Source organism: Ovis canadensis, chromosome 18 (assembly GCF_042477335.2).
Source record: "Ovis canadensis isolate MfBH-ARS-UI-01 breed Bighorn chromosome 18, ARS-UI_OviCan_v2, whole genome shotgun sequence".
In the NCBI taxonomy this organism is placed as follows: Eukaryota; Metazoa; Chordata; class Mammalia; order Artiodactyla; family Bovidae; genus Ovis; species Ovis canadensis.
In genome coordinates, this window is record NC_091262.1 from 28,839,300 (window position 1) to 28,866,853 (window position 27,554).

At 44.6% G+C, this 27,554-nt stretch overlaps 1 protein-coding gene across 12 annotated transcripts in view; it reads left to right on the forward strand.

The window, feature by feature from the left end:
* Positions 1-27,554, forward strand: part of AKAP13 (A-kinase anchoring protein 13) — a 320,574-nt gene that overhangs the window by 93,753 nt on the left and 199,267 nt on the right. The gene's annotated exons all lie outside the window — the stretch shown is intronic.

A 27,554-nucleotide genomic window follows, 5' to 3' on the forward strand; every position in this document is an offset into this window, starting at 1 on the left:
AGCACCTTGAGTTCAATGCAGAGTTGAATAGAATAGTGAGAGGAGACATCCCAGTCTTGTTTCTAATCTTAAAGTGAAAGCATCCAGTCTTTCTCTGTAAACAGTATGACGTTAGCTGTGAGTTTTTATAGGAGACTTCATCAGGTTGAGGAGGTTCTCTTCTGTTCCTAATTTGAGTATTTTTATCTTGAAAACTATTGAATTTTGTTGTTGAATATTTTCTTCTGTCTGTTGAGATGTATTGTGTGGGTTTTTTCTTTCATTCCATGATTGTATTACATTGATTGATTTTAAACCAACCTTTCTTTGCTGGGATTAATCTCATTTGGTCATACTGTATAATCCTTTTTGTGTGTTGCTAGATCTGGTTTGCTAGTATTTTTGTGTCTATGCACATTTTCTCCTGGTGCTTTTGTCTGCTTTTGGCTGTTGAATGAGTTTAGTTACGGGCTGATACAACTGCATAGTTATGGTAGGAAGAATAATGGTTCAAGTGTGTCCATGTCTTAATTCCCAGAACCTGCAAATGTTTATCTCACATGACAAACGGGGCTTCACAGATTTCAGTAAGTTAAAGATCTTGAAACCAGAGTTTATCCTTTAATTATCTGGATAGCCCAGGGTAATCACGAAGGTTCATAAGTGAGAGAGGAAGGCAGAGATTTGTAGATGCCACGCTGCTGGCTTTGAACGGGGAAGGGTCCATGAGCCAAGGACTGCAGCCTCTTGAAGCTGGGAAAAGCAGGCGGACAGCTTTTCCTTAGGACCTTAGGAGGAACACAGACATCTTTGTTTTAGCCCAGTGAACGTCGTTCAGGCCCCTGACCTTCAGAAGTGTAAGATAATAAAACCTGTGTTGTCTTAAGCCTCTGAGTTTGTGGTGGTTTGTTGTAACAGCAATAGAAAGCTAAAACAGTGGTAGTTTGGGAAACTCAGTTAGTAGTGTGCAGGATCATTTAGAAGGAGCGAGCAGAGGCAGAGAGGTCAGTTAGAAACTTTCTTGTCTTGCCATCAGTGAATCTGAGAAGTTGAGAGCTAACAGAAGCTGTAGATGATACCTGCTTCAACCTCTCCATTTTAGAGATGAGGAAATGGGTTCTGGAGATACTGTGATAAGGTCACGCAGCTCGTTGATGGTAAATTGTGATTTACATCTGTATTTTGGGGGGCTTAGTCGCAGCAATCACTGTGAAACTTGTGAAGCATAAAAACGCTTCATTCTGTTTGGGAAGCAAGGCTCTTAAAAATCAGTTCTGAAGAATGGACTTAACATAGTGCTTTTGTATATGACTTAGGTGTTCAGTGTAGTTGGACAGGCTCTGCTGGGAAGACTGTTTGCAGTGAACTAAGGCAGGTCTCGGGTGTACGCTATTTGGGTGAAGCAAAGTATGGTCATGCCCCCTTCTTTTCTAGTGATCTAGCATCACAGTTTCACTTTCTGTGGTTTCAGTTACCTGCAGTCACCATGGTGGTAATAGTACATGGAAAACTACAGAAATAAACAAGGCATGTATTTTATATGTTTATTTTTGACTGCACTAAGAGGCGTGTAGGCTTACTTTCCTGACCAGGGATTGAACCCACCCCCTGCATGGAAGCACAGGCTCTTAGCCATTGGACCACCAGGAAGCCGCATGATTCATAGATTTTAAGTTTCCCACTGTTGCGAGTGGTGTGGTGGAATCTTGCACCATCCCGCCTCATCCTGTAGGGGATGTGAATCATCCCCTTTTCCAGTATGCCCTTCCCCCTGGTCGCTTAGCATCTGTCTGGGTTATCAGATAATTTGTGGTATCTTGGTGCTGTGTTCAGGTGACCCTTATTTTACTTACCAGTGGCCCCAGAGTACAAGAGTAGTGAGGCTGGCAATTCAAATACACTGAAGAGGAGCCTTGAAGTGAAAAGGTGAAAGTTCTTGACTTAATAAGGGAAAAAAAAATTTCATATGCTGAGGTTGCTAAGATCTGTGATAAGAATGAATCTTCTAGCCGTGAAATTGTGAGGAAGGAAAAAGAAATTCATGCTGTTTTTGCTTTCGCACCTCAGACTGTAAAAGGTACAGGCACAAAGTGTGACCAGTGCTTTAGTTAAGATGGAAAAGGCATTACATTTGTACAGTAAGAGATTCTGAGAGGAGGAGGGAGACACCACATTCATTACATTTGTACAGTAAGAGATTCTGAGAGGAGGAGGGAGACACCACACTCACCTCACTTTTTTTCAGTATAGAATTGTTATCTTGTTCTCTTTTGTTATTGTGAAGTCGCCCAGTCATGTCCAACTCTTCGCGACCCCATGGACTGTAGCTTACCAAGCTCCTCTGTCCATGGGATTTTCCAGGAAATAGTACTGGAGTGGATTGCCATTTCCTTCTCCAGAGGATCTTCCCGACCCAGGGATCGAACCCGGGTCTCCCTCATTGTAGACAGACGCTTTACCGTCTGAGCCATTAGTTATTGTTAATCTCTTTACTGTGCCTAATTTGTAAACTTTATCACAAGTGTGTGTGTGTGTGTAGGGGAAAAAACATGTTCCATATATATAAAGTCAGGACTGTTTACGGTTTCAAGCCTCTACTGGGGTGTGGTGAGTATAACCCCCGGGATGGGAGAGCTGCCGTAACTGTTACAGGGCAGTCCGTTGGTGAGGGAGTCAATTCTCTGTACCTCGACAAGTACTGAGCAAAATAATAGAAAGAGTGTGTTGAAATTTTTCTTGATGATTTGAGATGTGCTAGGGTGTATGTCATCAACAGAAGAGAGAAAACTCCTAGTTAATAAGGAAAAACTATGTACAATGAGATTAACTTTTACCTGAAAGTTAAGAAAAATAGGCTGGATTCCAAATATACCAAATAAACATCTTAACCAGGCTTTGTGTAAAAACGAGTCCACAAAAAGCTGCAGTAGTTAAAATGTAAGGAATGTCCCAGATTTTACAGGTAGCAGCACTGTCGAATGCTTCAGTGAAGCTATTATAATGGGTGATTTTTGTGGACTGTTAATGGTGGAACACACAGAACCTGGAACTTCGGGTGCCAGGAACTGTAACCTGGCTGTGCCTCGGTTTCCTTGCCTGTCAGCTCTCTGATTTCACGACTACACCCTATGTGTTAGATCAGCTGGTTACGTTACCAGGTCAGGTGTTTGCCTCAGCCTCTATAAAAACACTGATGATTGCCAGATGGATGTTTATAAGAATCGCAGTTTCAGGCCCATTGGGTGGTGGTGGTAAAAACCTGGACAGGTTTAGTTACACCCCTCTAGGTGGTAAGGGCCTGGATTGTTGGAAAGTGGAAGTGCTAGGTGGTCAGATATGCCCGACTCTCTGCGACCCTGTGGGCTGTAACCCGCCAGGCCCCTCTGTCCATGGAATTTTCCAGGCAAGAATACTGGAATGAGTAGCCATTCCCAGGTCTCCAGGGGATCTTCCTGACCCAGGGATCGAAGCTAGGTCTCCTGCATTGCAGGCAGATTCTTTACCATCTGGATTGTTCAGTGGAAGTAAAAATGGAGAGGCAGTGGCAGGTGCAAGAAATATTGATAAGGAGCAGTAGAACGGAATTCTTTAAAAACGCAAGAATGACGGTGGATTGAGAACTTGACTGTGGATGGCAGCCTGTGCCATTGCCAGATGTGGCAGAGGAGCCAGGTGATGACTTTTCTTTCCACATGCTTGAGGGCGTGTTGATGTCCCATTTGCAGCAGGAGATGTGGGCTTGGGACTGTGGGCTGAAAAAGCTGGTTTCGAGTTTGAGTCATTTGTAAGAAATTGGTACTTGTGACTCTAAGAAGAGACAAAAGATAAAAGAGTGAATAGAATTAGGATGGTGGACTGTAGCAAGAGAAGGTGAAGTTGAGTCGAAAGAGGAGTTCCAGAAATCTGGGCTGCATTTGAACTTTTGGCCTTTTATCCCTGAAATTCTTAAGTTTCAGTTACACGTTAGTACTGGGAGTGAATTTGGGGTTGGAGCTGGGGCGTTCTTAGATGCCTGCTTTGTGCAGACCCGTTTTTGGAGGCTGGGAATTTAGTCATGAACAAAGTGGAAGGCTCCTGTGCTGCTTGCCTTATAGCGAGGACTAGGCATAACTCTTAAACAGGAAAATGCCCGGAAGAACAGTTTCATGAAAATTAAACAAGAAGATGTGATGTGGCTGTGTCTGAGTAGGGGCTCTTTTAGGGGTGCTCGGGAAAGGGGTTGGGAAGTACCTCTAGCTAGAGGGCAGAGTGGACCGGCTGTTGAGGCTTAGACCTGAGTGACCGGTACGAACCAGCTGTGTGTGGATCTCAGCCCAGTGTTCCAGCCCAAGGCGACAAGTGCAGAGCTCTGAAGCCAGGGCTGGGCTTGGGCCGAGAGGGGCGGGGTGTGTCCTCTCCTGGAAGAAACCGGAGACTCGGGGAGGAGACGGGGAAAAGCCGGACCTGGAAGGGTTTCACAGACCCTTGGGTGACTCCCACAGGCCTGCCTTCTCTCACAGCTGAAGCCCACCTCTGAGTGTCCTCTGAACCCCAGCCTCTGGCTCACGGTCAGGTCTGGCCTCTCAGGGACAGTGGATTTATCGTAAGGCGGAGCACTGAGTCCTGGGCAGACTGCGTTCTTAGGCAGTTGCAGCATATTGTTTTGGATTCCCCATTTGAGGAGAAACAGTTTTCGTATTCTGTAGTCATTTTTAAGATCTGTGTTTTGATGTAAATGGAACATCCTTGAATGGAAGAATGTTTTAAAGGAGATCCAACTCTCATTCGTCCGAGGACAGTGGGATCAAAAGTTTCTGCTGTTTTCTTTCTTGGATGAATCGCTTTTGAGGAGAAAAGGAAGTCTTTCCAAAAACCTGCTATCGTGAAGCTTCATGAACAATGTGTGATGCGATTTCACAAGTGGTTCTTTCAGCCTCCCAGCTGGCGTAGCACTCACCTGCATCTCCCATAACCTTCTGGATGACAGCTCCTTAGAAACAAAGAGTTCATATTTGTATACTGCCTCCAGGTTTAAAATGCACATTTGCACACAGAGGGTCATTTGATTCTCATTACAACCTTGTGTAATCTGCCTGCAATGCAGGAGACCCCAGTTCAGTTCCTGGGTTGGGAAGATCCACTAGAGAAGGGGTAGGCTACCCACTCCAGTATCCTGGCCTGGAGAATTCCACAGACTGTATAGTCCACGGGGTTGGACACGACTAAGCAACTTTCACGTTCTTTCCTTCACAATCTTGTGAGGGGGGAGGAAGCTTCATTCTTACCCTCATAATACTTGAAGAAGTGAGAGTCCAAGATGGTTCATTTAGTATATGCTTTACCCAGAGATTGTAAATCTCAAACCCATGGTCTTTCTTCCGTGTACCAAGCTGCTAAGCAAGGCTGCTATCCATGATTGTTACCTAGAACACGGCGAATCTCGCTACACTTCATGTGATAGAGACTTGCACAGACAGGCTTCCCCAGTGGCCCAGACGGTGGAGAATCTGCCTGCAGTGCGGGAGACATGGTTTGCCCCCTGGGTTGGGGAGACCCCTGGAGGAAGGCATGGCAACCCACTCCAGTATTCTTGCCTGGAGAATCCCAAAGACAGCGGAGCCTGGCGGGTTGCAGTCCATGGGGTCTCAGAGTCAGGCGTGACTGAGTGACTAAGCACAGCACAACACAGACTTGCACGAATAAAGTCCTTTTGAAACTAAGTAACCCACGTTTAATCTTCATTTCCCACGTTAAAAATTTTTTAATGTTTTATTTGAAAAAAGTGCACATTTACAGAAAAATGACAAGAGTGCAGCTTCACTTCCGCTCACCTTTTATTAACATTTAGGTGTGACCTAAATGTGATTTTCTTACCATTTTCTTTATTACATATTTTTTTGAACTGTGTGAAAGTTGCAGGCATCATATCTTTTCCCCCCTAAATATTTCAGCATGTATCAATAGTTCTTAAAGACTGACTCATTCTCTTTCATGATGACAGTACAATTTACAAAACAGGTCTCATAACATTTACCTAATGCTCTTATGTAGGTCCGTATCCAGATTTCTCTGACCATCCCAAAATGCCCTTTGAAGCATCCTCCTGAGCACTTCTCCCCAGTTCAGGGTTTAATCCGGGACTACACCCTGTATTTATTTACAGTCTCTTAACTGAGTACAGTTCTTTTGTTTGTCTTTCCTGGTGCCGACATTGTGGAAGAGAATTTGGCCAGTTAGCTACTTATTTTGCTGAATTTTTTCTGGATTTGGTCAGGAATACTACATAAATTCAAGTCAACGTCGCTTCTTTTTGACAGAACAATTGCCTTTTCACAGTTGCACATTAAAAAGTAAAATAAAGATGCTTACTTGTTTCCAGGTTTCATCATTAGATTTACCCTGTGTGAGTCCTGAATCGACAGTGCTGTCATCTTTGCGATTAAGAGTATTGCTCACAAGGAAATAAATGTGAAAACAATGTCCTTATTGTGCACCTCTAACTTCTTACAGCTGTAAGGGGATGTGTACAGCATCCTTGCAAAGTGGAGCAAAGAATGTCTGATTTTCTTCTACATATGTATTCTGTGGATAAATAACCTACTCATTGCTTTAGCCAGTTGAAAAGGTAGACATAGAGTCCTGAATCACTATCTTTAGTCCTTATGGGACTTAAGCCACTTTTTATAGTAAACAACACACAACAGATAGTTTTCATAAGCATAGTATATGTACCCTTTGGCTGTAGAGCCCTTTTCACTGTCAAGATAAAAGCACATACTTACCCCAGAAAGGATAGGGTGTGAGAATGCTATCAGATGATAAAAGAAAAAGCCAGGCATATGAGACAAAAGTTGGTATTTATAAAACAAACAAAATAGGTCCCGCCGCCACCCCACCCCCACACACTAAGCACCTAGCAACCTAGCAACTGGACAAGAACAACAATAAATAAATCCTCCCCCAGACCAACAGCTGAAAAGGAAGCAAGATTTAAAACTGCAGAAGGAGGAGGAGGAAAGGGTCTCTCTAAATGCCTCTTATCTAAGGCCCCCAGGCTTGTTCTAGAAGAAATCTGGGCAGACCAGCCCTGAAGGGTTTTTCTTCTGTTCTGATAGCATCCCTCACACTCTGTCCTTTCTGGGGCACAAGGAGACAGTAGGGGTCAAGAACAAGCAGATCTGGATTCCAGAGAAAGTCACCTCCTTTCCCCGCTCTGACTTTACTTATTTGGAGAAAAAGCCATGATGATGCCCCCAAGTGACGGCCCCACGGGTGGCGCCCCGTGTGGGAATGAACTTTGTGACCGAGGTCAGGACTGCAGAACAGTGAGATGAGTCAGGGGAATCATTGTGTTTTCGGGGTGGTTGACCTCACTCCGCTGCAAGAGTGAAGAAACTGAGCTACTGTGAGACTGATGGATTTGCCCCACGTTTCATGGAGGTTGTGATGGTTCTGGTCAGGTAGCAGGATCTGCAGGTAACTAGCCCAGCCAGCATGCCGGAGGCGGAGGTTGGAATTTAGGGTTCAGAGTACACGCACTGAGCCCCTGTGGTAAGAGTCTGGGAATACATGGGCTATGTAAGAGAGAAAAAGGGAACAGTGGGAATAGCGGAAGGAGAGAGAAATATTTGAAAAGATAGCATTGAGCTCTCTTTCAGAGTAGTGTTGCTCGCTCAAGTCATGTCCGACTCTTGTGACCTCATGGACTATAGCCTGCCAGGCAAGAATATTGAAGTGGGTAGCCATTTCCTTCTCCAGGGGATCTTCCCAATCCACGGATTGAATCCGAATCTCCAGCATTGCAGGCAGATTTTTTAACTGTCTGAGCCATGAGTAAAAAACATTGTGGGTTGTAACACTTGAGTGTAGAGAAGTCACTAATAACCATTCTGGTGAATAACTCGGGCAGATACTCACCTTTATCCCTAGGTCTTCTGCAGGAGGATGGGGGTGGCTCTTTAGCCCTGGACCTGTGAAAGGAAGAGGTAGCCAAGGCTCTTGAAAAATGACTGAGGCATTTCTGTGTAAAGCACACTCCTGCAGATTTTTTTTTTTTCCCTTCTGCTTTTCTGTGTTAGAATAATGTCCTTACTGGTTGCCGAAGTGTTCCAGTGGGCATTGGGCACTTGATAGTTAATGAAACCCCAGAATGGATGGCTTGGCTCTGACACTGACTCAGAAGGTTTATCTTGGATGCTTGATGATCTGCTAACTAGAATCACCATAAGAACACATTTAAAGAGGAAAAACTTGGGGTTCATTTTTCAGATCCTTCAGTTATAAACTTGCTGGTTTCCCCAAGATTTGTGGTCAGGTAAACCCATCTCAAGGTCTCCCTCAGGAAAACCAAAAGCTCCCATCCCAAAACTACGTACTCCTTTAAAAGCAGAGAGATAGATGTGAAATACAGGTTATATATGGAAAACTTATCATTACCTGCCTTATGACTGGAATGAAACTCACATTTATTAGATTTTCAAGGGGAAGAGCTATTCTAATTACAAAACAGATGTTCAGAACCCCAACAGATCTGGTTTATTACGTCCTTTCACATTTCTCTTTTTCTGTAGCACTAAATGTTTTTGCCTGTAACTGCTTCTGGGAGGAGGAAAAGCATCCTGACGTATCTTTGGCACTGGATTCCTTTCTCCATTTAAAACTTACAAAACAAAACAACATCCAGTGATTATGACTATTTCTGTTAGAGTAGGGACCACATGCTTAGATGATGTTGCTCTCTGTTCTGTCAAGTAAGGGGTGGGTGGGTTAGGATACAGGTATTGCTTGAGACTCGGAAAAGACCCTGATGCTGTGAAAGACCAAGGGCAGGAAGAAGGGGGTGACAGAAGACAGGACGGCTGGATGGCATCACCCACTCATGGACGTGAGACTGAGCAAACTCCGGGAGATGGTGAAGGACCGGGAGGCCTGGCGTGCTGCTGTCGATGGAGTTGCAAAGAGTTGGACACAACTTAGTGACTGAACAACAGCAACTGTGTGTGTTAATCAGAACTGACCTCAGGGCCAGAAGATGAGAGTCCACGTGGGGATGTCATGCTGAGAAAGAAGGGGATTTAACATGAACTATTAAAAGTTTGTTTCTGCAAAAGTATAGTTGGCATACGTAACGACAGTTGAGAAAGGTAAAAGTGTTAGTTGCTCAGTCGTGTCTGGCTCTATGCGACCCCATGGACTGTAGGCCACCAGGCTTCTCTCTCTGTGAGGATTCTGCGTGCAAGAATACTGGAGTGAGTAGCCATTCCCTTTTCCAGGGGATTTTCCTGATCCAGGAATCACACCAAGTTCTCAGGGCTTGCAAGCGGATTCTTTACTGTAGGTCGCCTCTAACTTTAATGTCCTCTGTTGCTCTTTGGAGGGAAGAGGACCTGCTTGGTAGTGGCAACATTTTATGTCTTCCTGATAAATGTGTTTCCCTAGCAGGAGCTGAACTAACAAGGCTGTCCCTCTTGCTTGGCTGTTGTGTTACATGTTGCTCCTACAAAGAGAGCTTTATCAGCTTTCTGATCTCTTAAATTAATTACCTGTCTTTGCCTCAACAATACATGTCTGATGGGTCAGCTGCAGTGTTTTGTAGACTGGAGGCTCTTTCCAGCCAGATCTGAGTACTGTGTTTTAGATAATGACAACATTGTCACTAGTGCCAGAAGAAATAAGGAAGTCAAGTGTTCCTCAATTTAGCTTTTGATGACTTTACAGAGCAAGAGCTTCAGTTTCCTTCTGTTGGGCTTGTTAGCCCACCTGCAGCAACTTGCTTTGAAGTTTACAGATTTTGCGTTTGCAGATAGCGTTTTCTTCATTTTCCTTGGCATTTTCCGAGCAAGTGGAGATACATAAAGGCCAAAAGCCTTCTCAGGGTCTCTCTGCAGGATGCTTTTACACTAACTTGATGTTTCCCAAGCATGTGGATATTTGGGAAGGGGAATGGTGGTGGGGACAGGACAATAGAATTAACTTTTCCATTTGGTTCCAGTGAAGAGAAGTCTTGCTTTCCAAAGAAGACCAAGTTGTAATGCTCTATGTCCTTAGCTCACTCATCAAAGCACTTGCTAAGTGAAGGGAGGACCTGGTCTTCGAGGAATAGATTCTTTCGCAGGAGCTCACATGTGTGAGGAGTTAAATGACAGCATAGGTAATATTGGCTCAGATGCTGGATTTGTTACACAGGCAATGGTGGTTTATGGCAAGAAAAGGGATGAGATGTTGGCAGAAATGATAGGAAGGCCTTCAGGAAAAATGGGGTTCCGTTAGCCTGGACAGATGTGGCTCTGGAGGAAGGAAAGAGCAGAATGAGAGAGGGGAATAGAGTCTGTGAAGGTGTGGACATGGTATTGTCAGGGGTGGTGAGGGGCCTGTCTGGACTGGAGAGGACAGTTCCCATGGTACTTGGAGAGAAGATTGCATAGATCTGCTCTGTTCATTAGGGTAGCCACTGGCCCCATGGAGCCATGAAAATTAATAAAAGAAAATTTAAAAAATCACTTCCTCCACTGCAGAGAGCTTAGCTGCCATGCTGGCTGGCGGCCGCCACGTTGGACAACGCAGATAGAATATTTCCATCAGAGCAGAAAATTCTGTTGGCCAGCACTGATAGAGGGAGTATGGCATTTTACAAGCAGGATAGGGAACAACTGGAGGTCTTCCAACTAGGCAGGGGGTTGCACGGTGGAAACAGTGCCCGGAGGACATGGAGGAGTGGCGTGGAGAGAGCAGAGGAGGACTGTGAGGGCCTCGTCACCGCTGGAGTGTGCGGGGCGCACGGGAGGATGGGAAAGCCGTTCCAGAGAGCAGGTGGACTTTGTCTGACAGAGTGGCGGAAAGCATCAAAGAGCCACAGATATGACCTCCGAGGGTTCCCTAAAAGAGGAAGAGGGATGATGTAGAGCCAGAGCGAGGGGTGCCACGGCGGGTGGAAGCCTTAAATACATGGGTGGCTTTTAAAGACACCCAGCTCCTTTACTTTGCGTAACACGAAAGCATTTGAACATGACTGTGTGGCTTCCTCTTGCATCTCTGCACAAGCACTTGGGTTGGTAGCTCTTTACTTTGTTTGCTTAGAAAGAGGAGAACGACACTTACTGAGTGCCTTTCGTGTAAGGTGACTTGCGTACGTTATCTCTTCACCTGCTTGAGATCCGTCGTATAAGAATGGTTTCACTCCCAGTCCCTTAAATTGCTGCCACCCTCTCTTAACCTGGGAACTCGAAGCCTGATGCTTGTATCCCATTCTGCATTTAGAGGTTGGCCTCAGTACCTGATTCCCCTTGGCCGTAGCTTCTTCAAATGTAAGCTGGAGATCTTGTAAACACTGTTTACTCAGGGCAGTCATTGGCGTGAGGAGTTTCCCAGACTGACTTGCAGTTGGATTGTTCTAGAGCACTGGTTCTCAAAGTGCGGTCCCACCAGCATGAGCATCACTAGGAGCCTATTAGAAATGCAGATCTTCAGGCCCCATCCAGACCTACCGAGTCAGAATGCTTGGGGTAGAGCCCTGCAAACCATGTGTGTGTGTGTGTCTGTGTGTGTGTGTTTTCGGCGCCCGCCCCCACTCATGTGAGAGGCTTGTGGAATCTTGGTTCCCTGACCAGGGATCGAATCCTCATCCCCTGCAGCAGAAGCACCCCCTCTTTGCAGCCCCATAGTCCTAACCTCTGAACCATCAGGGAAGTCCACATTAAAAAAAAAAAAGAGTTTAATGATAGTTTTCATGTAAGTGAAAGTCACTCAGTCATGTCTGACTCTTTGAGACCCTGTGGACTATACAGTCCATGGAATTCTCCAGGCCGGAACACTGGAGTGGGTAGCCCTTCCCTTCTCCAGTGGATCTTCCTAACCCAGGGATCGAACCCAGGTCTCCCGCGTTGCAGGCAGATTCTTTACCAGCCGAGCCACCAGGGAAACCCTGTTCATATAAGTTCACTGATAAAAATCTCAGACTGTAGATTGTTTGCAAACAGTTCCAGTTATTTGGGTGTGGTGGTCATTGATTCCGCAGCCTTCTGAAGTGTTTCATACATAAACTGACTTGCACATTACTCTGCAAGCCACTTTGAAATAAGCCCTCCAGATGATTCTGTTGCACCCCAGTGTTTAAGCATGAACCCGTAAACAAAAAGGATGGTCTTAAAAGCCCCTTTCCTGCAGATTAAATTGGACAGAAACTTTATACTTGAATTGATTTTGTTGCTCTCACTTCAGCTTCCGTCACAGTACCTTGCACATATAGGTTCTCAGTGGTTTTGATTAAATAGAGTTAAAGCTGTTCAGGGCAGCTTGCAGTGGTGCAGTGGTAAAGAACCCACCTGCAGTGCAGGAGGCGCAGGAGACTCAGGGTTGATCCCTGGATCCAGACTGTCCCCTGGAGGGGAGGGCGTGGCAGCCCACCCCACTTGCCTGGAGAATCCCGTGGACAGCGGAGCCTGGCAGGCTGTGGTCCATGGGGTCGCAAAGAGACACAACCATGCGCATGTGTGGCCACACACACAAAACTCTACGAGAAAGAGCTTCGCTGTGTTCATGGACAGTAATGTCTGATTAGTCAAAGGTGAGACTTGGGGCGGGGGAGTGGTAATATTTAAGATCCCCAAGGGTAGACCACTCAGATGAAGTGACCCAGGGGGCTTTGTTACCTGGAACCAGTGACACTGTGTCACTTTGACCTCTGAGATAGGGTCTCTAAGAAAACTTGGGAATGATACTCAATGAAAAACTACATTTCAGTCTAAATAGTTCAATACGTCTGTGTTGTGTATGGTCTGTTTACTTGGATTTCTGTGTTTTATTCTTTCTATACAAATCTCATTTTATTAGTTTGACAAGCCTGTGAATTAGGAGGAATTGTTTTCTTTTACAGATGGGGAAAGCTTTATATTTTAAAGTTTTAGTACAAGCTATTAAGTATAAAATAAGCTATAAGGATATATTGTACAACATGGAATATAGCCAATGTTTTATCATAACCGTAAATGGAGTATAACCTGTAAAAATTGTGAATCATATATTGAGAAAGGCAATGCCAAACAATGCTCAAACTACCGCACAATTGCACTCATCTCACACGCTAGTAAAGTCATGCTCAAAATTCTCCAAGCCAGGCTTCAACAATACATGAACCGTGAACTTCCAGATGTTCAAGCTGGTTTTAGAAAAGGCAGAGGAACCAGAGATCAAATTGCCAACATCTGCTGGATCATGGAAAAAGCAAGAGAGTTCCAGAAGAACATCTATTTCTGCTTTCTTGACTATGGCAAAGCCTTTGACTGTGTGGATCACAGTAAACTATGGAAAATTCTTCAAGAGTTGGGAATACCAGACCACCTGACCTGCCTCTTGAGAAACCTGTACACAGGTCAGGAAGTGACAGTTAGAACTGGACATGGAATAACAGGCTGGTTCCAAATAGGAAAAGGAGTACGTCAAGCCTGTATATTGTCACCCTGCTTATTTAACTTCTATGCAGAGTACATCATGAGAAATGCTGGGCTGGAAGAAGCACAAGCTAGAATCAAGATAGCCGGGAGAAATATCAATAACTTCAGATATGCAGATGACACCACCCTTATGGCAGAAAGTGAAGAGGGACTAAAAAGCCTCTTGATGCAGGTGAAAGACGGGAGTGAAAAAGTTGGCTCAAAGCTCAACATTCAGAAAACGAAGATCATGGCATCTGGTCCCATCACTTCATGGGAAATAGATGGGGAAACAGTGTCAGACTTTACTTTGGTAATTGCAGCCATGAAATTAAAAGGCGCTTACTCCTTGGAAGGAAAATTATGACCAACCTAGATAGCATATTGAAAAGTAGAGACATTACTTTGCCAACAAAGGTCCGTCTAGTCAAGGCTATGGTTTTTCCAGTGGTCATGTATGGATGTGAGATTTGGACTGTGAAGAAAGCTGAGCACCGAAGAATTGATGCTTTTGAACTGTGGTGTTGGAGAAGACTCTTGAGAGTCCCTTGGGCTGCAAGGAGATCCAACCAGTTCATCCTAAAGGAGATCAGTCCTGGGTGTTCTTTGGAAGGACTGATGCTGAAGCTTAAACTCCAATACTTTGGCCACCTCATGCGAAGAGTTGCCTCATTGGAAAAGACTGAGACGGATTGGGGGCAGGAGGAGAAGGGGACGACAGAGGATGAGATGGCTGGATGGCATCACCCACTCAATGGACATGAGTTTGAGTAGACTCTGGGAGTTGGTGATGGACAGGGAGGCCTAGTGTGCTGCAGTCCATGGGGTTGCAAAGAGTGGGACACGACTGAGCGACTGAACTGAACCCAGGCAGTGGTATATTCCCTGTTTGGTCTGTGGGATCCATCGATCTGATTGTGGACTTATTTTCTGCCATTGCTGTTGTCATCTTCAGGTAGTTAAAAGCCTGGGGTGATCTTAACTTCCCCTTCTGACTGTGCATTCCTCTCTGCTCACTTCCTGCGTTCCTCACTTCTACTTTGATTAAAGATGATTCGGTTCTTGGTCTCTTACTTACTGTAGTTGATGTGTGTGCAGGAGAAGGCAGCAGAAATGCAGGTGGTATGAAAATGGTAACCCTTAAGAATGAATTTTTGCCTCGCTAAAACGTTTGTGACACATTGACTGCACTTGTTTGACTTAGTGTGAATAGAATGCTAGATTTCTAATTGAAAAAATAAACAGGCAACAAGCAATAAAGATTTATAGTTCCCTGTGCAACACAGTAATCAATATGTTTTAATAACCTAAAAGGGAAAATAATCTGAAAAGTAATATATGTGCATATGTATAGCTGAATCAGGTTGCTGTGCACTTAAAACAGTCAGCTGCACTTCAGTAAAATATATATATTAAGGGAATGTTAACGCCAAGGGGCCTCATTTTTTGTTGCTCTTTAATTTTGGGGAGGACTGAAAACATGTATTTCTAATCAACTTCTGGGTGATGCTTTGGTTCTGGGACAACACTTGGAGAGCCTGGGTCGAGAAATGTAACTTCCTTGTAGGTGTGAAGTAGATAGGGGTAAAACTCCTGCTTTAGTGCTAATCAGCTGTGGGAGCCTTACAGTCTTCCTCTGTAAAATTCAGCAGGGTAATGCCAGAATTGTAGGTTTTCTGTGAAGGCTAAATGTGATTTTTAAAATGACAGACATGGGCGGGAGGTGGGAGGGAGATTCAGGAGGGCGGGGACATAATGTACACCTGTGGTTGAAAGTGAAAATCGCTCAGTCGTGTCTGACTCTTTGCAGTCCCATGGACTGTAGCCTGCCAGGCTGTTCTGTTCATGGAATTCTCCAGGCCAGAATACTGGAGTTGGCAGCTGTTCCCTTCTCCAGGGATCTTCCCAACGACAAACCTAGACAGCATATTAAAAAGCAGAGACGTTACTTTGCTGACAAAGTGACGGGAGTGAGTGGGCTGGGAGTGAGATCTGAGCAGGCGCCCTGGACCCACTGGGTCCCCTGATGGAGACATTGCCCGTTGCACAGACAGGAAAGGAACTGGAGGCCTTGGCCTCCGTGCCAGGAGGCAGGCACAGTGTCTGAGATCAGCAAGCAGGCCTTTCATCCGAAGAAGGAGACCAGGTGGCTCCTCAGAAAAGAAAGGCGGGGCTGGTTTCATGCCCTCCCCGCCTGGGCATCGCCGGTCAAGTGAGCGGAGGACGTGACAGGTGAAGGGAGCTGTGTGCCCAGGTGGTGAGACGCACGTAACACGAGTCAGGCTTCAGCGTCTGGTGTGTCCTGCCCGTGTGTTGTGTGCTCGCAGTGTTTGTGTGGCGCCTCCCTGGTGGCTCAGTTGGTGAAGAATCCACCTGCAACTCAGGAGACCCGAGTTCGATCCCTGGGTAGAGAAGAAGGGCGTGGCAACCCATCCCAGTATTCTCGCCCAGAGAATCCCATGAACAGAGGAGCCTGGGGGCCTCCAGTCCATAGGACCGTGAGAGTCGGACACGACTGAGCAACCAAACCACCACTGTCAGCGGGAGGGGCTCTGGGAGGCAGAGGCGGCTGGGGAGCAATCCTGTGTTGAGGGGAACCTCGTTTCCTGCAAGCTGAAGGGACGCACTCGTGAGTGAGGACGTCATCCTGTTGGTCGTCCATGAGTCTCAGGAGCGTAACTTGACCAGATTGTATTTTGGAGATTTGTCCTGTTGCCTTGTATTGTTTGGAGGGTGAGTCCGGAAACCTGGAGACCCAGTTTCATAGATGCCTTTAGAGGAAGAAAAGAGACCTGAGCAAGGAGTAGCCAAGGCAGCTACACAGATAAGTGTGGGAGCTGGGCAGAACACAAGTCCAGTGGACGGGTTTTAATGATAGAATGCGCCACTTCCGTCCTCCGCTTCCCAGGAGGGCAGAGAAGGAAGAGAGAAATGTTCTGTCAAGAACTAATTTTAAGAAGTCCTCATGGTGTCTGCATTTTAACCAAACACCTGGTCCTGTTAGCAAAGGGGGACTGTCTCTTTAAGTGTTGACCCAATTACTCGAGCAGTTCCAGAGAGTTGTGAAACATTTGTGAGAGGGTGAGGCTGTTTTTTAAAGCCGCCAGCCAACACCCTTGTACCAATTTAGCTTTGCTTATTAACAGGAATAGACTGAGAGGCAGGGTTGTACGTTGAAACAGAAAGCTCATCCTCTTCGAATTGTAAAAAAACTTCTTTTTAAGGAACACTTTCCACTACGGGGTCCATACATTAAATGATTTCCAAACTTTTTGTAATTTTAATTCCTTTTCCAGCTGAAGTTTCAAGATTCTTCCATGTTCAGAGAGAGTAGTCCCTAAAACCAGTCCATACGGAGCACTCTACAGACAAATTGAGCGCCATCTACTGGTTTTATTTTAACGGACCATGTCGGTGGTGCTTGGAAATCTTTTTAAGAATTTATGTATGTCTTAATGTTGCAAAATTATGAAGCTGGAAGACAATATGAATTGTGACCATAATTAGTAATAGTATTTAATAGTTTAATGTTAACTTTGGGAAGGGGAATGCCTTTTGGCTGGAATATAGACATATGATCAAAAATGAAAGCAGGTTATAGGGATTTCACTGACCTGTATCTTTATCTGGGAAAAGATTAGCCTGGTTGAAATAAAAACTAACCTCAAATGTCAAATAAAATGGTTACAGTATTTTCTAACATTTGTTGCTGTTCGGTTGCTCAGTCGTGCCCGACTCTTTGCAGCTTCCTGGACTGCAGCACGCCAGGCTTCCCTGTCCATCACCCGCTGCCTGAGCTTGCTCAGACTCGTGTGCACCGAGTTGGTGATGCTGTCCAGCCATCTCACCTCTAGATGCTGTAGAGTTCTCCCCAAATGCTCCGCCACTGTTAAGTGAGTGACAAGGAAGACAGACTCAGTGTTGGGTTTAATTTGTGGCATTTTACATTTTGTTTTTGAAAAAGGATGACATGTTTTTGGTTCAGCCCAGCAGACATTAAGCACTTGCGATGTCTCAGGCCTTCTGGAGAGATATTGTGTGTACAGAGATGAGCTGGATGAGGGCCCAGCCCCAGCTCCACTGTAAATGGCTAAGCGTTCAGAAGACTCTTTCCTCCCTGGGTGATCCGTCCTGAGCCATGAGCAGACTCAGACGCAGCCAATTCCCTGCAGAGGCGTTCCTCATACCCGCCTCAGGACAGAGTATGGGTGCCTAGAGACGCTTGTGTTTCTGCTAATTATAGCACTTACCGGGTGGCCTTCTGTCCATAGGCATGTCTGTCTAGGCTCCTGGCGGACAGGAAGTATTTATAATTCTAGTACCAGATGATACCAGAGACAAACTGCATTAAACAGAGGCACTGTGTGCTTGTTAAGCATCAATGGACGAATAACTTAAGGCTTTGGTAATGGGAACAGAGCAGAAGGGAAGGGAACGAACACATTAATATTGGGCTGTTAAATAGCTTTCAACTGTTTAACTTATCTACTTGATGGATGGACTGGAATAAAAATTTATTCTAGCAGTAAAATGTTATGAACTAATAAAACACACTCAAGGAAATGTTTCAAGTAATAAAATATTTTCAAGTATTTTAAGGCTTATTTACATATCAACATTAAAATTTCAAATATTCCTATTTCAAAAATGACCCCAATAACTGATGGTTAGTGGTCCTATCGTATATTTGATAGCAATAAGTCCTCTGAAAGTCCTTTAACTTTCATTAATTCAGTCTGGCTTTCTACCTCGTTAGTACAGATCAACGATTGTGAGCAATATGATCTTGGAGAAAATACGAAGACTTTTGTAGTTATTGAGGTTATTATTAACAAAATGGTTAAAGTAAAGAGAAATTTGAAATATTTTTGATGGTTGGAAATTAACTGCGTCACGAATCTAGGAAGCGATATTTTAGTTGTGAGCTCTCTGGAGTATGCAAAATGAAAAAAACTCAGTATCCTTGACTAGAGAGGACTCGATTGTGGCTGCCATTAAACAGAGAGAAATACGGTAAGTCTCGTTCTCTTCCTTGATGGCATTTGAGTTTGAGTTCCTGTTGGGTCCAGAGGATCTTGTTTCTGGGGTTGAGGGCCTGGAATAGTATGTTGTGAAAAGACCCATTTAAGGCTGGAGAAAAATGAAACAGTTCTTGGGTTTGCTGCTTTCCTGTCTTCCCAGCTCTCCTCCCCTGTGTGTTCTGAAGACTGCTTAACCATCATCGCTTTTGAAGCTTCGAATCCTTTGGTCCTCACCTCTTTTAGCATCACTGATGCTGTGTTCCTCGATGTCGTCTCTTCGCTGGCTGGCCTTTCCTTGCTTAGCCTGTTTCTCCCTCCCTGCCCTCCTCTACAGGAACTTGGAGTCTAGGCCTTGGCTCTCTGTTACCATGGTGACCTCATTGCTGGCAAGGCTTCTCAACTTAGTGCGGTTGACTCTCAGATCTGCCTCACCAACCCAGACCTTTCCTGATGCCTTGTCCTTCTTGGCCAGAGGAACCTGGCGGGCTGCAGTGCACGGGGTCGCAAAGAGTCGGATATGGCTGAGCACGTCCTGTCTGTAGAATGTCTACAGTTTCCCCTCCGGCTGGCAGATGAAACTTGGCATTTAAAGCTTATCATCCGCTTTCTCACAAATCATTCCCACAGCCCCCTCCCGTTTTTCCTTGGAGAGATATCCCTTTTTTCCTCCTAGCGTTGCTTCATGTCTGTTCTTTTCCTCTGCGTTTATTTGTCCAGCTCCCGTTGTCAGCTGTCATATTTCATCAAATTATTTTCAGCCACATGCCTTTCTCACATTTATTTCTTTTTAGGTCATCTTGGTGCCAAAGTAGTTTTAACTCCCTTTTGCTTCCTTGCACTGTGTTTTTGTAATGTTTCCCCAGACTGGTTTCCTTGCCTCTGTTCTCTTTTTTTCCTTCTTAGAATACTTCTGTGAGATAAACCTTTCTAGAACATTTGCTACATCCAATTTTCTCCCAAAACATGCCACTCAGCTGTTTTCTCTTTACTTTTCTTGCCTACACTCAGGTTCAAATGTGAATGTTTTGGCTTGCCATTAATATTCTGTGTAAACTGATACCTACTCCCTTCGTTCATTCATGTAGTTACTCAGAAACTTCTTGTTGCTCCAAAGGCAGTGTGTGAAGTGCCCTCTGAGACATGGTTCTGGCTTCCCATGAACTTCAGATGTTGATGAGACATACGTACAGCATAGAGGACGGTGCGTGCATGCGTGCACAGTCACGTCATTCCTGTCTGACTCTTGGTGACCCCGTTGACTGCAGCCCGCCAGGCTCCCCTGTCCACTGGATTCCCCAGGCGAGAACGCTGGAGTGGGTTGCCGTGCCCTCCTCCAGGGGATCTTCCCGACCCGGGAATCGAGCCTGCGTCTCCTGCAGCACCTGCGTTGTGGGTGGACTCCTGCCGCTGGGGCCCTGGGGAAGCCCTGGGGTGCTGAGTGTACACTTAGGCACGCTCTTCGGCTTTGTCACGCATCCTTGGGGCCGCGCAGCCTGTGTGCCTGGTTTGAGCTTGCCCTGTTTCAGCTTGTCTCCTGCCTGAACTCTCACGTCACCTCCGGGCCCTCTGTTTCCCTTGTTTTCAGCACCCTCTTCCTTCTACCTGCAGACTTCCGGGTGTCGTCGCTTGCTATTGAACATGTGTTTCTTCTGAGCATTACCTCTTTGCTTTTCTCTCCTTTCTGCCACTTAACTCTGTCTCCGGCACTAACCTTAGTGTCAGAATTGTGGAAAGAATACAGACTTTGGAATCCTACTTGGATTTGAACCCCAGCTTTTAGCCTTTCCTAGCTTTGTTCTTAGACGTTAAAGTACTCTGGGCTGCTCTTCTCATCTCCAAGAAGGGTAAAGATACTTGCCTTGCACATACTTGGTTGAGTTTGCAGAGCAGCTGGTGCTGTCTCTGACCTGCAGGGGCCACTCGGAAGATGGTTGTGCTGAGCCCGCGTGCCCTTCTCTGGTCCCCAGGCTCCCGTGTATTTACTGTTTGTAGAAAACGAATTTAGTGAATAAAATGGTTGCTGTGGTGTGTTAGTTATTTTCCCTCTCTGGTTGGGTGAGAGGCGTTTGTGCGTAGGGGTGGGCGGTGGTCCACACTCTCAGCTTGGGCCAGAGCACCAGGGGAACTGTATAAACAGAGTTTGCTGTCGGTATAGACCTTTGTCCACATCTGTGTTAATAGAACTTGCCATATCCCTAGTCCGTGAGTCCTTTAAACCTTTGTGAATTAACGATTTTCCCGTTATCTCTGTTTTTAAAATCTTATATGTAGAAATAATTTGAAATTCATAAAAAGTTGTTTAAAAAAAAAAGCAGGGCAAAGAATACCCTGATACTAGTCACTCAGGGTAATTAACTCTCGCAAACATTCTGCCCCATTTGATTTATCATTTGTACTCTCTAGCTAAAAACCTGTACATGCTCACAGTGTTTCCTTTCCTGTCTTTTGCTAAAGGGCCCTGTGTAATGGATTTTTACCCCTTACATGCTTCAGGATGCATTTCCTAAGGCAGGAGCTTTTCTCTTGTAAATCACAGTAGAGCTAATTACTGCTTTTAGCAGTCCTGTCTCTCTCAGCCTTCCTTATCTGAAACAAGCCCACAGCCTCTCTTTATCTTCTATGGCATCAACCATTTTGAAGAATACAGTATCCCTCTCCTTTTTTTTTTTTCCCCTTTAACTTTATATTGGAGTACAGCTGATGAACAGATCGTCTCAGGTGAACAGTGAAGGGACTCAGCAGTCCGTGTAAGTGTATCTAATCTCCCCCAGGCTCCCCTCCCATCCAGGCTGCCTTGTAAGGTGGCAGCCTGGGGGGAGACACTTTTAAGGCAATGTAAATAGCTTGTTCCTCATCAGAATTTCCCCCTAAATTGAGTACTCAGTGAAAATTTTTGCCAGACTCAATCTCTCCCATGATGATGGCAAATGGGTAGTAATTTCATTACTTTGACATTCTTCCCACTTTGCCCGTCAGGCCTTCCTCATTCCATTATACATAGGTGTTCACCTTTCTCCCTTTGTCTACTGTTAGTATAGAGTCATGGCTTCCTTCCTTTTTTTTAAATTGTTTATAATTCATTACTCTTCTTAATTGACAGTTTGTTCTAAAATTGTCCCAGATTTGGCCAGAGGAAGCTGCGTCGACATGCGTCATGTCAGCATGTCCCTATCCTTTTTTGGGGGGAGGGAGGAGGACATTTCCTTACCTTTTGTCAAAACAAAATGTTCCAAGCTCATCTTGTACATAACCTTGACCTAGACCTGGAAACAGCTACTTCTTCCAGCAGCCTTGGTTCCTTTTAGTGGAGAATGGTATTAGTGACCAAGATTAGTGCAAGATGTTAAAAAAATTTTTTTAAACAGCTTCAGGAATGGAACTTAGTTTTGCACCTGTTTGAATATCTGGTCACATAAATTATTTGAAAATTTGTTTCTTGAGAACTTACTTTAAAATGATTTCAAGTTTACAGTAAAGGTTTAAGAATACTATAAAGAAATCCCATATGCCTTAAACCCAGCTTCACCAACTGTGAACATTTTACCTCGTTTACTTACTTACTCATTTTCCCCTCCACTCCCCTATCATTTGAGGGTAACCTGTAGACAATGCTCCTTTACCCCAGATACTTCACTGTGTGTTTCTTAAGAACAGGGCTCATATAAATCACAGCACGGTCACCAAAATCAGGAAAATTCTAACATTGGTACAGTGTTAAGTGTGTGTAAACCTCATTTAAATCTGGACACATGTCCCTTTAATCTCCTTAATAGCAGTTTGTTGTTCAGGATCCAGCCTAGGACCATGCACTGCATTTAGTTGGGAAGTCTTTTCAGTCTCCGTAATCTGAGTCTTTAGCGACATTTTTGAGAGGTTCAGATCAACTTTTTTTTTTTTTTTTTTTTAAAGAAAGCCTCTCAATTTGGTTTCATGTGATGTTTTCCTCTGACTCAGTTGAGGAACACTATGACGCTGTGTCCTCAGTGGATAGGATCAGGAGACAGGTGATATTAGTTCATTTCATTTTTTTGTGTCACTTGCTTCAGGTGGCAAAAGAAATACAGCATGATGTTTTGAGTGTTTGTTACATCTCTTTTTAATATTTATATAATTATAAATTTCTATCTTTTTTTTGCATTTCACCTGGCATTTAATTACGTCTGTTTTTTTGTTTGTTTTTTAATTTTTACAGTGTTGTCTTGGTTCCCACCATACAGCAACGAGAATCAGCCGTAATGACACACATATCCCCTCCCTTTGAGCCTCCTGCCATCCCGCCCCTCTGCGTCATCACAGCGCCAGGATGGGCTCCCAGTGTTATTCAGCAGTTTCTCCCGGCTGTCCATTTTATACATGACAGCGTATTATGTTGATATTACTTTCTCCATTCAGGAAAGCAGATATCATATACTTTTAATAATGGCCATGTTTAACAGCTGGCTTGTGGGATTCTTGAAAACGTGATGCGCCCTCACAGGCCTGTACAGGCCAGCTCCAGCACGCATTCCACCGCAGTGATCTTGCTGCGGAAGGGGCCCGCCTTCAGGAACCTTGTGACTGGCAGTGTCTTGCTGTCTCTGAGATCAGTCCTGCCCCTTCTTTTAGCGTTCCTCCCACAGGACTCTGTCTATCTCTCCCTCCTCCTCTCCACCCAGCATCTTGCCTGCTTCCAGGGCCCTGGTTGTCCCCACACTGGGAGTCGCTCCTTCCATGCCTCAGTTGCTCTTCTCTGCCCTATTTCAGTCTGTCCCTCGTCACGTTACTGTCCCCAGGTAAAAGAAGGCCCCAGACACGACCAGCATCTTGGGGCAAGGAGAGCCTCTCAGCAAGATGGCAGGTTTAGCGCAGAGAGAGAATCCTTGATCTAGAAAAGACGACCTATTCTTAGGGCTCCAGGATAGAAATCCAAGTGGGAAATAGAATTTTTTCCCTGCTTATTAATAGGTGCATAAAGACGATTTTAGTTCTATTAATACAATTTAATTACTGTGTAAATGAGTTAGAGATGGGACGCGGAGACCGTAGCTACCATGTAAAGCCGTGAAAGTGATTGATCCTGGCGTTTAGAATCAGTATATTCACTGTATATAAACAGTGCGTTTATATATTGGGGATCACCTGTGGACTGCAAAATGAGGCCTGGTGGCACTAACTAATGGCACTTTCCATTAGTTCTTGTGTCATCTATCAGCAAGACTAGTTAGGACTCTGGAGAAATGGTCAGGTTCAAGGATACATTTCTCGTGAATGAAAAAACATGGGATTGTTTTTGTAATAAGACACCGTGGTTTTTGAGTTCAGATCACTGGAGAGATGCAGATGTAGATGCATCCTCTCCTTGGGATTGGGTCAAACTAAAATTTTGATCAAGGATGTCTTGAAAGTTTTCCTTGTTAATAAGTTCATCTGTCATAGGTAAAAACGCAACAAACGTGTTAACTGGGCAGCAGCCCGCTTGATCTGTCTATTCCCTGGGGCCTGCCCTTCCCCTGAGCAGCAGGGATCTCTCAGGGAAGGTGTGATCAAATCCACCACCTCAGCTGAGCTTCTTACTTAGACCTGTTTTCCATTTTTATTTTTTAATTCGCCTATTTTAAGGCCATCTCAAGTAGTTCTAAGTGTCTGGTTACTACTGCAGTAAAACAGGAGTCATGCGGCTGAAATGCGGAGGCCAGATGTTTGTTGCTTGCTCCTAGCAACTTTATCAGAGAGCCGAGAATACTCCTTCAAGAACAGATGCTTTAATTCCAGGTGCCTTCAGAACCTAAACTTCAAGTGAGTTTGAGGTGAATTAGGGTTCTATGTTTACTTCTATTTAATACTGTGGGTGGCTAAACTCAGTGTTTAAAAAAAAAGAATTAGAGCTATGAAAGTAATTTAAAACTTACTTTTCTCTTGGGAATGAAAAAAAAGAGGTTGATCCTGAAAGCTCTGTTAAAAGGAATTCCAACTGCTTATTAGCCATCCCTTCTGACCACAATTAAGAGAAGGCCCCAGCTGTCGCTAGTGTCTTGGGCACAGAAAGTCTCATGGCAAGATGTTGAGGCTCTTGTGGAGAGGACCTTCTTGATATTGAAAAAAGATGTATTCCTAGAATTTTAGATATCTAAGTGAAAAAAAAAACCCCACTTATTTTTTTTTCCCTGCAAAAGTCCATATTGTAAACAGTTTAGGCATGCAGACTATGTGATCTCTTTTGCAATAACTCAGCTCTTCAGTGGGCTTCCTTGATAGCTCAAGTGGTAAAAAAGCTGCCTGCCAATGCAGGAGATGCAGGCAGGAGACTCAGGTTCGATCCTTGGGTCACGAAGATTCCCTGAAGGAGGAAATGACAACCCATTCCAGTATTCCTGCCTGGAAAATCCCAGGGACAGGAGCTTGGCGGGCTACAGTCCACAGGGTTGCAAAGAGTCAGACACAATTTAAGTCAACTCTTTGGTGGCCCATTGTATTGCAAAAGTAGCCATAGGCAATGTGTAAGCAAATAACATGACTATATTCCAATAAAACTATTTATGGATATCTAAGTTTGAATGTCATAGAAATTTCCCATGTTAATATGTGTGAGCCACACACAAACAAGCAGAGGGCTGGACTTGGCCCATGGCTTACAGTTTGCCAACCTGTGCTCTAAAAAATGAAACTTTAGAACTTTCAGTAACATTTCTTTTTTCAGGTTATTGGCAACCCACTCTAGTACTCTTGCCTGGAAAATCCCATGGATGGAGGAGCCTGGTGGGCTGCAGTCCATGGGGTCACTAAGAGTCGGACACAACTGAGCAGCTTCACTTTCACTTTTCACTTTAATGCATTGGAGAAGGAAATGGCAACCCACTCCAGCGTTCTTGCCTGGAGAATCCCAGGGATAGGGGAGGCTGGTGGGCTGCCGTCAATGGGATCGCACAGAGTCGGACACGACTGAAGCGACTTAGCAGCAGCAGCAGTGCTATTTCAATACCTTGAAAAATTGATTCTTCTTTGTATGCTGCAGACATTTTAACTGGTTGTAGTTTTATCATGCCAAAGGATAGTTTCAGTTCAGTTCAGTCGCTCAGTCGTGACCGACTCTTTGCGACCCCATGAATCGCAGCACGCCAGGCCTCCCTGTCCATCACCAACTCCCGGAGTTCACTCAGATTCATGTCCATCAAGTCCGTGATGCCATCCAGCCATCTCATCCTCAGTCGTCTCCTCCTCCTGCCCCCAATCCCTCCCAGCATCAGAGTCTTTTCCATTGAGTCAACTCTTCTCATGAGGTGGCCAAAGTATTGGGGTTTCAGCTTTAGCATCATTCCTTCCAAAGAATTCCTAGGCTTACCAGCCTCAATTTTTCAAAAATGTTTCCGAAATAGGGGCTTGTGAGGCCTAAGCGTGTGTGTGTGTGTGTGTGTGTGTGTGTGTGTGTGTGTTTAATCGCTAAGTCATGTCCTACTCTTTTGCAACACCGTGAACTGTAGCCCACCAGGCTCCTCTGTCCATGGGAATTCCTAGGCAAGAGTACTGGAGAGGGTTGCCGTTTACTTTTCCATGTATATACGTGTGTGTGTGTGTGTGTGTGTGTGTGTATTTGTATATATGTATATATATTTCCCTTCCCCGGTAGCTCAGCAGTAAAGAATCTGCCTGCAATGCAGGAGCCACAGGAGACACAGGTTCGATCCCTGGATTGGGGAGATCCCCTGGAAGAAGGCATGGCTACGCACTCCAGTATTCTTGCCTGGAGAATCCTATGGGCTATAGTCCATGGGGTCACAAAGAGTTGGATACAACTGAAGCAGCCTGGCACTTACGTGTCCGCTTGTGTGTGTGTGTATACATACACATATTTATTTATTCTTTTCAACAACTTAAAAATGTAAAAACCTTTCCCAGCTTGTGAGCCATACACAAACAAGAGTGCTAGAGTTGACCCACGGCTCATACTTTGCCAACCTGTGCTCTAAAAAATAAAACTTTAGAACTTTCAGTAACTTCTTTTTCAGGTTATAGTGATATTTCAGTACCTTGAAAAATTGATTCTTCTCTGTATGCTGCAGACATGTTTTCTGGTTGTAGTTTATTTTGCCAAAGGATAGTAAACATTTTACCAGCCTAAACTTTTCAAAAACATTTCCAAAACAGGGACTTACAAGTCCTAAAGTTTCATTCTACATAGTGCCTGAAGTCAGTGGTAATGCTGTTGTACCGATCGTGCTGTTCTTGTGTTAGGGTGCTTGGGAACTTTCCGGTTCATCAGTCTTAGTAAGTTACAGCTTATTTGTAGTGCATTCTGACTTCTTACAGCAGACTGGAACCCATATCGGACACAGGGCACTGCACAGAACCCTGGGGAAAACATTAGAGAGAGGCACTTAGGGCTATGGGAACTACTTGGAATTCAGAGCATTCTTATTACTAGCCTTGATCTCAAGTTTGATTTTAAGATGTTTGGTTTTCATTATGTACTGAAACACTACCTGCTTTTCTGTTCTGCTGCTGGCCATTAAGTTGATGCCACAGAGTGGCATGGTTCTTTAACTGGCTTTATTACTGCTAAAGTAGAAAGAGAAAAAATGCTGTAAGTAATGAGAATTCTCTCCCCTATTTCTCTTAATTAGATTTTCCATTGCACATCATTAAAGATGTACACAACCTAAACCTCAGTGCTTTAAAGTCCTTTGTTTATGGCTACCACATAAATTATATACTGTTTGGAGAATGGTAATTAGGACTCTATTTCATAGAATAAATTTAATGTAGCCATGATCTCAGTTAAAAAAAAATTAATCTATAAAAATTGCTAGAAGAGGGAATTCCCTGGCGGTCCAGTGGTTTGGGACTCAGCTTCCACTGCAGGGGGCATGGGTTCAGTTCCTGGTTGGGAAACTTAAGATCCTGCATGTTGCGTGGTGTAGCCAAAAAAAAAGTTGTTAGAAGATTATTGAAAATGATAGTTGTAGCCCCTTGGACTCTAGCCCGCCAGGCTCCTCTGTCCATGGGATTCTCCAGGCAAGAATTCTGGAGAGGGTAGTCCTTCCCTTCTCCAGGGGATCTTCCCAACCCAGGGATCGACCCTGGGTCTCCTGCGTTGCAGGCAGATTCCTTACCAGGAAGAAGATTATCAGCAAGTGAAGGATGAAGATGTCTTAACTTCTGAATAGTTGCAGAG